Below are 14,671 nucleotides of genomic sequence, written 5' to 3' on the forward strand. Positions count from 1 at the left end.
GAGGGGCATTCCAAGCAGAGGGCACAGTATGGGAAAAATTCGGATCAAGAGATGATAGGGGAATGTGGTGAGCCATGAGAATTTGGAAGGAGCGAGGGTAAGGGCCAGGGTACAGGAGACCTCACTGGCTAGATTGAGATTCTGAGTGTCACCCTGGTGGCCCGCAAGTCCTTGAGTATGTTTGATGGGGATGCACTTAGAAACAGTCTTGTGTTGACTCGTGGGGGCTGGATTGAGTGGGCAGACTTACAGGGCATAGAAGCTAATTCTAGTGAAAAAAAAGTTACAAGTTAAATAAGCAGAAATCCAGGAGTAAAAAGAAAAAACTCCCTTCAACTACTCTCTTTTTGGGGTCTTTGTATATACACAGTTCAATGAGTTGCATAAGTTAGACCATGATATAAGCGCACTCTAGAAATTGTGTTTCTCCCTTAACAACTTAACATGGTCATGGTCCCCTAGTCTGGGCATGTCAAACTGCCTCATTCTTTTTAATGGCTGTATAATATTCTATTACATGGATATATTACATAGACATTGTAGATATGCCACAGTTTTCACAATTTTACTTACAAAAATAACCATTTTGGTTTACTTAACCATTCCCTTCTTGACAGGTAATTAAGTTGTTTCCAAATTTTTCTATGTATTGTTTCTCTTTTTCTTTTTAAGTATAATTGGCACATAATATTATGTGAGTTTTGGGTGTACAACATATTGATTTAAGGATTCTATACATTACTCAGTGCTCACTGCAATAAGCATAGTCACCATCCGCCACCATACAACATTATTATAGTATTATTGACTGTATTCCTTATGCTATGCCTTCCAATTCTATGACTTATTTATTTTATAACTGGAAACATGTATCTCTTAATCCCTTTTAACTATTTCGCCCATCACCCTCTCCCACCTCTTCTATGCTATTGTTAACAATGTTGTAATGGTCCTCCTTGAAAATAGATCTCCAAGCACCTGTGTAAGTATTGCCCTAAGGTAGATTTCTGAAAATAAAATGCTGGGTCAAAAGATGGACATATTTTAAACTTTTAATGGGAACTACTAAGGGTTGTCTAATAAAAAAAAATGTCACCCGTATATACTCCCAATGAGAGGAAACTGATACAGGGTGATTGTCAAAAGTGTATCTTTCAACACTTACACAAAGCTATTGTGTAATAAATGACCACAGAATCTCAAGGCATACTGTAAAAAGTACTTACTCTTGTGATCTATTAGGATTGTACCACAATGTTTAAGAATGCCTATTTTGCAACATCCTCATGAGCAGTGTGTGTTATCATTAAAGAAAAATGTGCTGATCTAACCATTTGAAACTTATCTGTTCTCGAAAATTGCATTTTAAAAAAAGAATCATGAGTAAAGTTTAGCTTGTGCTATGTACTTATTTGGCCATTGCTATGCCTTCTTTGATTAATTCAACATTCATAGACTTGTTTCATTTTTTTTCCTGTTTACTTTTGTTTTTTGTTTTCTTAATAATATCCAGGAACTCTTCATGTGGTGTATCATTTAACCCTTTACCTAGTGCAGGTGGAGTGAATAATTTTTCCCAGTGTACTTTATGCCTTTTGTTTTTTAGTCCTGTAAATATTTTCATTTTTATGGAGTTTAATCAATCTTATGTTTTCTTTTATAGCATATTATTTTGTTTTTATACTTAGAAACATCCTCACGGCCTGAGATCATAAATTGCTAATCCCCATTTTCATCTGAGGGTCATAGAGTTTTATGCTATCCTGTTAACTCCAATCCATAGGCACTTGATTTTGCTGAATGGCTGTGAAGCAACACTTTAACTCCATTTTTGTTCTCTCATGGTTAAACAATAGTCCCAATGCTCTTTGTGTAATAATCTGAGTTGAAGTGCTACCTTTATTGCATGCAAAATTTTCTAAGTCCTCAGGTTTGTTTCTAGGCGGCCTTGTTTTTATTTTTAATTTTTTTAAAAAGATTTTATTTATTTGAGAGAAAGAGAGCACAGGCAGGGGGAGGGGCAGAGGGAGAGGGAGAAGCAGACTCCCCTCTGAGCAGGGAGCCTGACTGGGCTCATCCCAGGACCCTGGGATCCTGACCTGAGCCCAAGACATCCGTTTAACCAACTGAGCCACCCAAGCACACCTACTGCCCTATTTTTAAAATCAGTGAACAAAAATGCTTCTAATCCTTTCGTAGATTACATCTTATGAGGCCCAGCTCTGCTTCTAAGAAAGTCTTTTTCTGTGTTTTCTTTCTTTCATTCATTCATCCATCTATCCATCCATCCATCCATACACCTGGACATCCACTCATGCATTCATTCATTTGCTTTCACTCACTTATGTTAGTTTTAAGCAGGTTATGTGGCCCTTAGGATTAATGAAAGAAAATCAGCTCATGTGCGTTTTCTGACCACGTGTTTTCTGGGTACCAAACACTGGGCTGTGCATCCCTCCACCCGCCTTATTGACTTTGTTCCAATCCACCAGTGAGTAGGTATATTTTTAGTCCCACATTACAGATGAGTAAACTGAGTCTCGGATAGGCTGATTAACTTGCCCAAAGTTTCCCAGGTACTAAGGTTGACAGGAGAAATCTGAACCCAGGTCAGCCAAATACTGGTTTTGTCTCTACCAGTGCTGCTCCCCTTCTAAAATCATGGCTCACAGTTATTGTGCATCCACTCTGTACTGGGCATTGTGCATGGGGGCATGAATCCCTAGGTGGCCCAGAGTGTCCCGGCCCAGAGGAGATGGCAGTCTGATGGTGGAGGCAGGCCACTGAACAGACTATTATAACCCACTCTGACTAAAGCTAAAATAAGATCAAGTAACCCGGGTGAAGTTGTCCTGGGGAGAAAAAGGCTTCCAGCCTCTGGAAAGATGATTTTGCTGTCAGCTTGGCAAGTGAAAAAGCCCCTTTACAGGTGAGGTGTGAAGGTCCAGAGCCAGGATTTTCTGGCTCTATCTCCCATCCATTTGCACTTGAGGATGTAGCTACCATGCCGGGAAAGAAGGACCCTGGACAGCCTTCATGGGAGAGAGTCTCTGCAATAAGAAAAGAAGCAAAAAAAAAAAAAAAAAAAAAAAAAGAGAGAAAGAAAGAAAAAAAAAAATCAACACCCTTCAAATCGGCCTTCTGGGCTCCATAGCTTCTGAAAACCTCGCCATCTGTCCACATAAGCATGTTCCAAAGTTTTAAGTACCTCTTTTCATGAAGTCCGTTAAAGTTAACCTGGCCTCATAATATATGGGGGAAATCTGCTATAAATAGAGGTAAATAGAGATTGTAAAGATAAATAACAATACCAGCATGGGAGGACTGATAATGTCCTCTATTTATGGCCCGACTCTAAAAAGGGATGGCCAGCGATCCGGCGTCTTTAATGACTTACTTTTGCCTTGGCAGCCTGTGCTCCCTGTTAGGGTGCTAAAGATTCAGTGACACAAAAAGCTTACAGATAATTAAATATTGATTTTTGTTTTCTAATCCTATATAAAAATTGTCCTGGGTCTCCCAATGGTGGTTTTATCTCACCAGGACATGGGGAGAGGGGAGGGTGTCTGTTAACCCTCTTTGTACCCTGTTGTGTGACACTGGGGGCCCCTCAGACAAGGGGGAATGTGCAAGGTTGGCTTCACACATGTGTGACCTCTGCAGTCATATGGGGTCTGTGCTCAAAGGGCCGGCACTATGCCTGGGTTTGACTCTCTATTGGCCCCCTCTCAAAATGCTGAATAATTTTTGCACCAGTAGGATTCTGCATGCATTTCCTTTTCGTATGGCTCCCAATTATGCAGCTAGTCCTGGGGGTGGGGTGGGGGTCCTGGTCTGGCTGAGAAATCAGGCCAGCCAGTTCTGGCCTTAACAACTCCACCGCTGCCCAGGACCCCTCTTTGACTCTCTTGCCCCGAATCTTGCTGGCTGTGCCAGAAACTTCAAATCTGGGAAGAGGGCCAGAGAGAAATTTGTGATGAGAACAGTTCTTCTCCCACCGCCTGCTCCTTTCTCTCTCTCTCTCTCTCTCTCTCTCTCTCTCTTTCTTTAGGAAACACACACACACACACACACACACCTCATTGTCATTTTACGTCTGGAGTGTGGCGCGGGACATCTGGCAGTGTGGCAGAGCTGCTGGCTGGCTGGCTGGCTGGTTGGGGGTGGCGTCCATGGCCAGGTCAGGCCGTGGGCTCCGACAGCAGACAGAGTCTGGGAAGAGAGGGAGACAGAGTCAGAGAGCTGGGTCCTGAGCCAAGTCCTGCCATGTGTTTGCTGCGTGGCCTTGGGCAAGTGGAAAACCCTTCTATGTCTCAGTTCTTTCATCTGCAAACGGAGGTACTCACTCTGGCCCCTCGGCCTGCCCTTCGTCTCCCAGCAAGACTGCCAGGGAGAGCCTAAGTTTTTTCTAAAAAACGAGGATCTGCAAAAACAGAAGAAGAATGGCTAATGTTTTACCCATTCCCTACCTGTACCTTTTACCTCAGTTCTTTGTAGATGCTAACTAATGTGTGCTTCCTAAAGACTTTGCATATTCCATAAATTCATTTAGACCTCAAAATGACCCCATGAAATAGTACTTTTATAAATTTACCATCTTACAGTTGGGGAAATCTGGCCCAGAGGCCGTGGTAGGACAGCCAGAAAGTGACAGAGCAACAGTTTGAACCTTGCATTCTGGTGCTGAATCCTTGCTCCGAAACCATCACGAGGTAGGCGCTGTCTGGTTCCTTTGGTGCCTCCTACTACAGGGAGTGCAAACCGGGGGCCTGCAGGCCAAAAGGGGCTCCCAGAGCATTTTTGATTGGTATTGCAACACGGTGTGAGACTGCACTGCATTTGAATTTGAATCACTTGCCCATACTGAAAAAAAAATCCCAAGATTTCTACATGAAAACAGATTTCTAGCATTTCAGGCATGCTCTGGTCATGATGGGCTCCTGTATCTACGTGCAAAGGTCCTCCATCTGCCACAGTCCCTACCACTCCCTCTTGTCTTCCTGACCTGAAGGCTCAGAGTCTAATTCCCCATTGTTTTATTGGAACTGCCCATTGCCTCACCTACATTATCTGCCTAATTCCTGTGGATGCCCAGTGTTTGGTCCCCTCCCAGGGGTGGCAAGGATCTGCTCTGCAGGCAGAAAGCCGTTTCCTTGTTGTGGCTTCGTAGGCAGTGTCTCCTCTGTGGGTGGCACCGTATGTGGAAGAAACAATTAATTTTACTAGTCGAAGGAGTGCAACCAGGGAATCCAGAGGTGCCTCAAGCCCTGGAAATGAGCTCGGAGCCCTGAGTTTCCCCTTAAAGCTTTCAGCTTCCATGTTCCTCAATTTTAGTAATTCTAAGAAACTTTGGTTGCAGGATATGAAATTTGCAAACAAAGCTACAAATTCTGAGATTTTATGATCCAAACAGTTTATAATTCTAAGATCCCTCTGCGCCCCCACCAAAGTGGTTCTAGTATTCCATGCCTCCCAAATTCAAACTCTTCAGTGCAGAGTCTCTGATCCTAAAATCTCATGACTCTAGCGTACTTGGAAAATGCAGTCCTATGAAGGAGGAGTGCTAGAATGTGATGACTCCATGCTGCCCACTGCTCCTGATTCCATGGTCCTGTACTTATCAGCTCTCTCAAGTCAGAGAGGAGTTGGCTGACAGTTAACTGAATACTTATAGACAAATGAGGTAGTCTGGTCACAGCCCTGGCTACAAGGTGGGGGGTGGAGCATTGGGATTTTTCCTTGAACCATTTAATCCGATGTGACTGTTCCTTTATTTTCCTAAGGAAATGGGGACATGGAAATCTGTATCTCCGACAAATGTTGAACCAAGCCAACATTTAAACCCCCGGAGTTTAGAGACAAACTGCAGGGATTGCGTATCTGTTGAGCAAGTCTAGTGGACCCCTGGAAGCCCTGTGTACATCCCTTCGTCGAGCCATATTTGATGAGTGAGAACCCACAATGAATGTAAAGTCTGATTAGATTCAAGGCGGTGTGACCCCAGGGCGAGGAATGTGGCTGGAATGATTTGGGGCATGGGAGGGTTTGAGCTGCTTCAGTTGGAAAGGGGAAGCTCATTAGCACAGCACTGGGAATGTCACGGTATCCAAGAGTCAGGCCAATGGGAGATATGTTTTCAGTTTTATTTGAACTTGGAGGTGACTCTTCCCGATGCCTTTAGACCTAGCTCGGATGGGCCACAGAAGCAGCTGGCTAGGGATAGAGTGCCAGGCTGGAGACAGAGAAGGTGATAGGGTCAAAGGGAGATTGAAAGGCGCTATTCTGGGGTCCTGGGAGGGCACTTTGCACAATGCATCGGAGGGAACAAATCTCACCAGCAATGTCATTGCAAAGAGCTCACTACTTGGTGCCAACTTTTCGGCAATTACATGTACAAATAGGGACCTTTTCTTTGCAAGTGAAAAAAGGTGATTTCTGATGCCAGGTCACCACAGCCAGCACAGGAAACATGAATCAAAACCAAAAGTTCTCACCCTTGACACTATTGACCTTTGGGGTCAGATAATTCTTGGCGACAGAGGACCATCCTGTACCCGAATCCCTAGTCTCCAACCATGAGATGCTAATAGCCACTTCATGCCTAATTTTGACAATCAACAATCTCTTCAGACATTGCTGGATGCAGAACTTGGAGAAAGACTCCAGATGACACTCGCCCCCGCACCAAGAGAGCCTGTGACTCTAAGCCACATCCAGAGGAGGATTTCCATCAATGCCTAAATGTGGACGAAATTAGCAAGTCAATAGCAGAATTCTACTTTGTACCACTTGGAATTTGTTGTGTGTAATTAACGCTGAATATCAGCAGAGTTCTCCTTCCAGGGAAAGGATTCAGTCATTCTCAAAGAACTCTTTGTGGTGACTTCACTAAGTTTCAGGTAAAGAACTTCTCTAGGTGTAAGAGTGAATCTGAGTATGCAAGTTGGGCTTTTTGGGACAAAAACAGATCTAAAGCTACCCTTACGAGAGATAGCATAAACTGGATGGATTTCTCCTTGAAGATGCTACACGGCAAGATGGTAGAATGCCTGACATGTAATAAACACTCAATAAACATGAGAGAAATTAATAGGTAGTTCGTATGGATCATACCTCAGAGATGGAAGTCACATCCAGGGCGAGTTTGGAAAACAGGTTCTGTTTTAACTGCCAGTTCTGAGCCATGAATAGCACTGTCCTGAAGCATGGTGTTAGGAAGGGTTCTGAGGGGGTGTTGATGCTGGGGAGAAATGTGATTGCCAGAGGATGTCTGCTGTAGGGAGCAGAGGGGCTTTGTCAGCCTAAAGGCTAGGAGTTCACCTCCTCTGGGCAGTATTCCAATCAAACTGGTTGTCAGAAAGATCATCCTAACTACTAAGTGGAGGCGGGATTAGAAGAGTGGGACCCAAAGAGAGAAAGGGAAACTCTCTACCAGGTACTCTAACGAAGAGAATTTAATACAGGGAATCACTTGCTCTGGTGTTGACAAACTGGATAGGCAAAAGTGGCACACTGGGAAGCACAGAGGCAGTGATTGCAGGAGGCAAGTGGCATCCTTGGGCTGAAAGAGCAAGTCGAGAAGGTGGGAGAGAAGAAAGACCAGACTTGGAGGAGGGACCTGAATTCTGCTGTGCTCCAGAGCTCTGGGGAGGAACCACGCGGAGCTTGGGCACAGGCTTTGGAAGAGGGACAGGGCAGGTGATCACTGGATCCACCTGTCACTGCTGGGATGAGGAACATCGCTGGGATGGAGACACCAACCGAAACTGCCAGCAAACAGGGGCCAGAGCATGTCCCCTCTGCAGCCTGCCTCAAGTCTCCCGCTAGCGCCCACTATGGGCAGAGGCCAACCCAGACCTGGCCCGGCTCCCACAGAAAAGCAGGGCTCAGAATCCCAGCCCTGGCTCTGGAAGGCGGTGAATAGAAGGATGCGTTTGATGCTGAGCGACAATGGTTTAACAGCTTGTACAATCGCAGAGGCTCAGAGACCTGAACCAACTAGCCAGGAGACCACATCCTTCTAACTCTGGTCCCCTGTCTCTGCACTCCCAGTGATGTAAAGGTTTGCGAGCTCCTGGTAAGAGGGGTAAGGATCGTTATCTTCATACTCAGCAGCCCCCAGCATGCTGTAAAGTACTCCTTTTATCTCCCTTTGCCAAAAATAGGTATCTGAGCAGTAAGTGCTTCCTGCCTTATGTTTGGGGTTTCCCCCACCACTCCTGAAACTGCAAATGCCTTGCCTATAGATCAACTTTCCAAGTGGGTTACGATGCACCTAGTGGGAAACGAGCTAGAGCATCCATGCAGGGTGCTGTGCCCCCAACCCTTGCAGTATCTCCCAAGGCCCCACAAGAACCTGCTCCCTCCAGTGGTCTCCCCAAGATGCTCAGACTTCATGTGTGCAATAGATCATGTGACTGTGGGTGTAGCTTTCTATTTATTTGGCAAGTTGCATCTCCCCTGAGAGAAGACGTCCATTTCCACCACACCTCAGGCGCCGCAGGGAGGTAAGGTGATTCCTTGAATCAGTTTTTCTGGGCAAAACTCCTCATGCACAAGCTGTGGTCTCATCCAGAACCATGCATGCACATTATGCAGAAACATTAAATATTTTACTCAGGGAAAAAAAAAAAGAGAGAGAGAGATTTCTTGCAAAGTGAATTTTCTTCTCTTTAGGGCTTCATCTGTGCTGAACCCTATACACTCTTTTGTGAAGGCAGAGCAGGCGAAAACCCGGAGAATAAAAGTGGGACTTGATTTTATGCTAATGTATGTAAAGAACGTGACTATAGAGTCATAGGTAACACAATGGACTTAACTTTTTTTTCCCTCTCACTTTATTGAATTATAATGACTAGTTTCCATAGCAATTACTGCATCACCTTGTACATTACCAGGAAGATCTACTGCACTTTTCCCCAGTCATCCTTGTAAACATTTCTACGTTTTTTTTATGATGTTCTAGGGGGAAACATGGGCTCTTTCAGCTTGGTGCTAGTTGGGGAGCATATTTCAGGAGATTAATAAAGCCGATCGGCGTATTTTTATTTTCTAAATTCGGTGCTTGGTTCTCCATCTTCACCCTCATCAGCTACTTGTCGGGCAGACAAAGGGGGCAGGAGGCAGGCAGGAGGGAACAGAGGTGATCGCATCAGGTAGGGAGAGGCACACAGCATCAGGAGGGATGGGGAAGATGATGCTTCAAGATCCCACGTCTCTGTTGATTTTGGAATAGTTTGAGAGTCATCCCCTCCAAGTGCAAACCTCTCTTCTCACCCCGGGGGCTTAGAGGAGGATGTGGGGTGTTTCTCAGCTCACAGACGCTCGGACACAGGGGACACATTGAGATCCCTCTTTGGTAGCCTTGCAGCTAGAGTGTCTGGGACCCCCAGGTTCTTCTGGGGCCACACGAGGGGATGGGGAGATGGGCATCTGGACGCCCGTGCATTCAAAGCCCAGCTTGCGCCAGTGACTGCCTTTTATGAGCTTTTCAACTTGGCTTCCCACATTGCATTTCATTTCCAGAAAGCTCTCTGGAGCTGATGGCTATTTGCAGACACCGCTTTCCAGTGGAGAGATGAAGGAGGTGACACCCAGGGAGGGTTGAGATGGCTGCAGCTGCTGCTGTGAGTGGGGAGTGCGGCCAGGCCAGCTGTAGCTGTAGGACACTGGGCTGGGGCCTCTGTGCCCGCTGAAGGTCAGCGGCACAGGTCACTGTCACAGGCTCCGTTGCTGACCTGTGGGAACTCCATCCCAGGAGCTCAGAGCTCCCAGCCCGCGAGAGGGGCAACAACCCCATCAGAAACCCTCAACACATTATTTCATTTGATAAGGGACCTGCTATGCCCCCACTTGTGCACCAGCCCACAGCTGCCAGAGGGATTGGAGGGCACAGTGTTACCTGGCATTGTGGTGGGAGACTCATGCCCCCAAGTCTGGCTGCCTGGGCTCCAGTATCCCCGCTATGTTCCTCACATACTATGTCCGTGGGCCAGTGATTTCCTTTGATCTGCCTCAGTCTCCTCGTCTCTAAAATGGAGCTGGTGGCTGAACCCACCCAAGAGGCATTTGTGCAGAATGAAGATGATGCTGGTTAAGTGCTTACACCTGCAAGAGCGTCTCTTGTTCTCCACGCGTGGGCATGTACTCTCCTGTCCCTGGGCTGTGGCCTTGAAGGAGGTGTTCACATCTCAGAGCCCTGACTTTCCCTGCTGCGAAATGAGAAATGTCTGCTGAGTGGTCTTGAAGGTTCCTCCTTGCTCTGAAGTTCAAGGGTTTTTGGATTCTGACAGCAGAGCTGGAGAGAGGGAAGAAGAAAGTGGGGGGAGGAAACGAAGGAGACAGAGAGAGGGAGAGAGGGAGGGAGAGAGAGAATGAGAGGGAGGGAGAGAAGGAGGGAGAGAGAGAGAGAGAGAGAGAGAGAGAGGAGAGAATGTAAGAGCAGATGCTTTAAGCAGCAGGAAAAAAATCCCTAAGTGACAAGAAGCCCTGAGTTCACCAAAATGCTTAACCAAGATAAGAAGGATGTAACCGATGTTGGAAAGATTGTTATGAGATTAATAAAAGTGATTAGGGGATTAAGACTTCTCAAAAGAGATAGTGACGGGACCACCAGCGGGCATCCCCTCCTCACCCTCTGTACTCAGGCTCTGTCCCTGGTTTGTAAGTCCTGGGTCACGCAGGCATCTGACAAAGTGCTCTCAGCGGATGTGCAGATAGTATCCTGGCTAAGCCCATCTTAGACATTTCAAAAGGTCCCCCGTGTCATATATAGATGTACGCACACACATACACATGTGCATATATACATACACATGCACTCAAGTGCCTGGATGTCCGAAGGAGCCCAAGGAATGAATGTCTCGAGGACCTGAGCTGGGGTCAGGATTAATTAGTGAGCCTGTCCTACTGAGCGCAGGACCCCTGGATAGAGAAGCCTCTGGGAAGTGGCCGGGATCTGAATCAGGCATCATAAGGCGGCTGGGGCAGTTTAGGGAGTGGAGGCTACTCAGAGAGATCCTGGTGATGTCAACCTGCTGTCTGGGTCTCAGACCAGGAGACCAGGGGGCGCCCCCTACGTCAGGGCTGAAAGGCATGTGAGTGGGAACACGCTCTGCCAAAGCTGGGTTTCCTTTGCAAAGTACTTTCCAGTGCCCTCCCTAGAAGATTCTGGGCTTTTCTGTGGCTCTCAAATAACAAACAGGAACCTGGACCAAATGCCCCTTCTCTTTCTGTCACTGGCTCTGAGGGAGGTGGTGAGGTCAGTTCCACGGCTTCGGAAATCTGCCACTTGGCAGGGTGAAACCCGACTTCATCTTTTACCAGCTGTGTGAGCTCTTTGTTTCCTCATCTGGAAAATAAATGGTGATGATTTCACTGTCTCATAATCTTAGGAGAGGCCCTGAGCCAGAACCACCTGGCTAAGCCCCTTCCAGAGTCCTGACCCTCAGAGACTCTGAGATAAGGAAGGCAGGTTGATTTATGTTGTTCAGCGTGGGGATAATTTGTTACGCAGCCATAGTAGCTAATACAGGTGACAGAGTGGGCTTGCCACAGCCTTTCTGGAGTTGATGCTAACAGAACTATTCTTAAGAAACAAGAAATGACAAATGTGGTTTTGTGGTTTAATTCACAAAGATAATCTCAGCTCCAGCTCCCTCCCTGCTTGACTCCAAAGGCTGCTGTCTTCCTTTCAGGATCTGTTCAGTGGCGAAGGATAACCTCCACTTTACAGACCAGTACACTGATGTCTGGAGGGGCAAAGGGGCTTGCTCAAAGTCATGTGGCAAGGTAGACACAAAGCTGAGTTTAAAAATCAGGCCTCCTGGGCAGACTGGGTGGCTCAGCGGTTTGGCACTGCCTTCGGCCTAGGGCCTGATTCTGGAGACCCAGGATTGAGTCCCACGTCAGGCTCCCTGCATGGACCTGCTTCTCTGCCTGTGTCTCTGCCTCTCTCTCTCTCTCTCTCTCTCTGTGTCTCTCATGAGTAAATAAATAAAATCTTTAAAAAAATAAAAAATAAATAAAAATCAGGCCTCCTAACATGCCTTGTGTGCATTCTTTCATTTACTGACTGTGTATTTATTGAGTACCTACCGTGTGCCTGGCTAGTACTGTGACTAGATGCTCTCCACACTGCCCCACCTCAGGCAAGCTTAGTTTAGTTTTCAGGGCATGTGGGAAAGAACATTATATACCAACGGGGGACCACTTGTGTGTCCCTGGCTCTAAGTGACAGAAGAGATAAAGGAGAAAGGTCATCAGACCCCCCAGACTCAGTCATGAGCCCCCCGTGGCTGGCAGAGACCAAAATGTGCTAACTCTGAATGGGCAAAGAGACTCAATATGGGGACCCTCCTGCTCTATAGGAGCCAACACTTCCATCCTCACTCACATGACTCCCCAAGGAGCCATAGCCCGGCCCCCAGTAGCCCTTGTTGGGGGAACAAGGAGGCCATCACATAGCCACTTGGAGCAGCTTCCTAGCAGGATCAGCCACTACGGCAGATCCCAGAGAGATAGAGGAGCAGGGGCAGGAGCAGGGAGGGCTGCTGTCACAACAGAGGGGATAGGTTAGCAGTGTCCATGCAGGTCCCCAGCCTCAAACAGAGCTGTCGGCACTGGGAGCTGATTGCTCCCGTCGGGGCCAGGGGTGCTCCATGCACAGGCAAGCTGAGCGCTGGGACCCTGGGGCCCCCTTCACAGCCCAGAGGGGGAAAATGTAATTCATCCTGGGCTTCTGGGCGTGTAGGATGGCATTTAAGACCAGGCCATTCTTTATGGAGGGGACTGTGCTGTGCGTTGTAGGATGTTTAGCAGCATCTCTGGCCCCTACCCGCTAGAAGCCAGTAGCACCCCCACCCCCAGAGCTGTGAAAACCAAAAATATCTCCTAATATTCCTGGGGGGCCAGGTCACCCCTGATTAAGAACCAGACATAGACTCGCAGCTCTGTCACCTTGGGCCTGTGCCCCCCACCCCAACTGCCATGTTCTCTGCCTCTTCAGGATAATAAGTCCTGAAAGTCCCCGAGAGCCGGGTGTACACCAGCTGCTTTATCCATGCCTCATTGTATCTCCCAAGAGCACTGTGGTATGAATATGATCTCTGTTTTACACAACAGGACATGGGGACGTGGAAAGGTAGGATTTGGACACGTTCAGGGTGGAAGGAGGACTCAAGCCCCATGTTTCTGATTCTCAGCTGGACCCTTAAGGTGTCTTGTTCTATGCTGTTCACTCAGTGGCACTCAACAACTAGTTCTGAATGAATGAATGATGAATGAATGAATGAGCAGGGTTTTTCCTAGCCCATCTTGAGCAGAATGCTCTAAGCCTGGGGTCCTGTGGGGCTCTGAGCTGGGATAAGCTGGCTGATGGAAGAGAGGGCTTTGGGGGCCGAGGTACTGCTCCAGGCAAGGCCAGGCCCCTGTGGGCACCATGTCCTGGGAAGAGAGAAGGAACAAAGGGTTGCATTTGGCCTCCACACTTTCCTGTTGCTCTCGCCTTCTTGACTCTGGCTTCTCTCTCTCATCTGTCTTCATGTCAGCAGCTGGGGCCATATTCAGAACCGGCCAACCTGATCACATCAGGGCCTCATGTGCACACCTGCCATGGCTCCCAATGGACTGTGGCCCAGAGTCTTTTGTCTGTTTTGAAAATGCTTCATATTCTGGTCCAGATCAACCTAATGGGATCAAAATGACAACTATAGCGGAAGTATATAAAGGAAGGAATCCAGGTAGCAGCACGTGACATATGGCCAGCTCTCAATAAACGTAAAGCACCATCGGGATTCTCATGCATGTAGCAGTGCGCCGCCTACGGTGCTCTCAGGGAAGGGGTACAGCAGGCTGTGGCTGGGAGCCTAGCTTAGGGGTTTCTCAGCGTGTCAAACTCTTAGCCTCTGGGGTCAGACAGGCCTGGTTTGAATCCCAGCTCTGCTGTGTGACCTTGGCCAGGTTACTCTACCTCTCTGAGTTATAGCTATGACTTTTCAATAATGAGGGGTAAAAAAAACCCAACTTTCCACCTCGGTTCCGAGAACAAGATTGGTATATGTCAGATGTGTCATCACAGTGTGTGGTATATCACTACTCGCTATGGCAAGAATTCATGAATTGCTTAATCCTTAGAATACCCTAGCAAGGGGGACATTGGTGCTATCCCAATGTAAAGACAAGACAACTGTCTGTCTTGTTCCCTCCAGCTCCAAGATGGAGGGTGAAGAGACTTGTCCAAGAAGCCCTGGCCCCCGTTTTGACCCCGGGCCACCCGACGGCCCTCTCTGCGACTTTGGAAGCCCGTTCCTCGAGTTCCCAGGGGAAGCCAGCACCTGGAACATTATCTCTATGGGCTGTCCTGGATTCCTGAGTTCAGCCAGCCAGGGCAACTTAGTGAGCAGGGAGCTTTGGGGTTCCTCCAGGCCCCCCAGGGCCTGCAGCTCGTGTCTGAGCAAAGCTGAATCAGGCAGCAAAGGAGGAACCGCTCCTAAGAAGGCTGCTGGGTGGGAAAAACAATGTCCCCGCCAACCCCTGGGAGGTCCCTGGCACCGCTCTCCTCCAAGATGGAGCAAATGGGCCCAGACAGGGCGGCTGGGCCAGAGTCCTGCCACTTCGACAGAGATTTAGGGGCAGCAAGTGGGAAAGCCAGACTCACTGGCTGCTGAATTTA

The 14,671-nt window shown here is 47.6% G+C and overlaps 1 long non-coding RNA gene across 1 annotated transcript in view; it reads right to left on the bottom strand.

Annotated features, from left to right (window-relative positions):
* Window positions 1-2,119: 2,119 nt before the first annotated feature.
* LOC119866199 overlaps window positions 2,120-14,671 on the bottom strand; it is a 67,706-nt gene continuing 55,154 nt past the window's right edge. The window contains exons 2-3 of the long non-coding RNA XR_005379345.1: window positions 4,079-4,212; window positions 2,120-3,050 (exon numbers count right to left, since the gene is read on the bottom strand). This is a non-coding gene — a long non-coding RNA (uncharacterized LOC119866199). The remainder of the gene's footprint in view (window positions 3,051-4,078; window positions 4,213-14,671) is intronic.

Source organism: Canis lupus, chromosome 26, assembly GCF_011100685.1.
Source record: "Canis lupus familiaris isolate Mischka breed German Shepherd chromosome 26, alternate assembly UU_Cfam_GSD_1.0, whole genome shotgun sequence".
Lineage (NCBI taxonomy): Eukaryota > Metazoa > Chordata > Mammalia > Carnivora > Canidae > Canis > Canis lupus.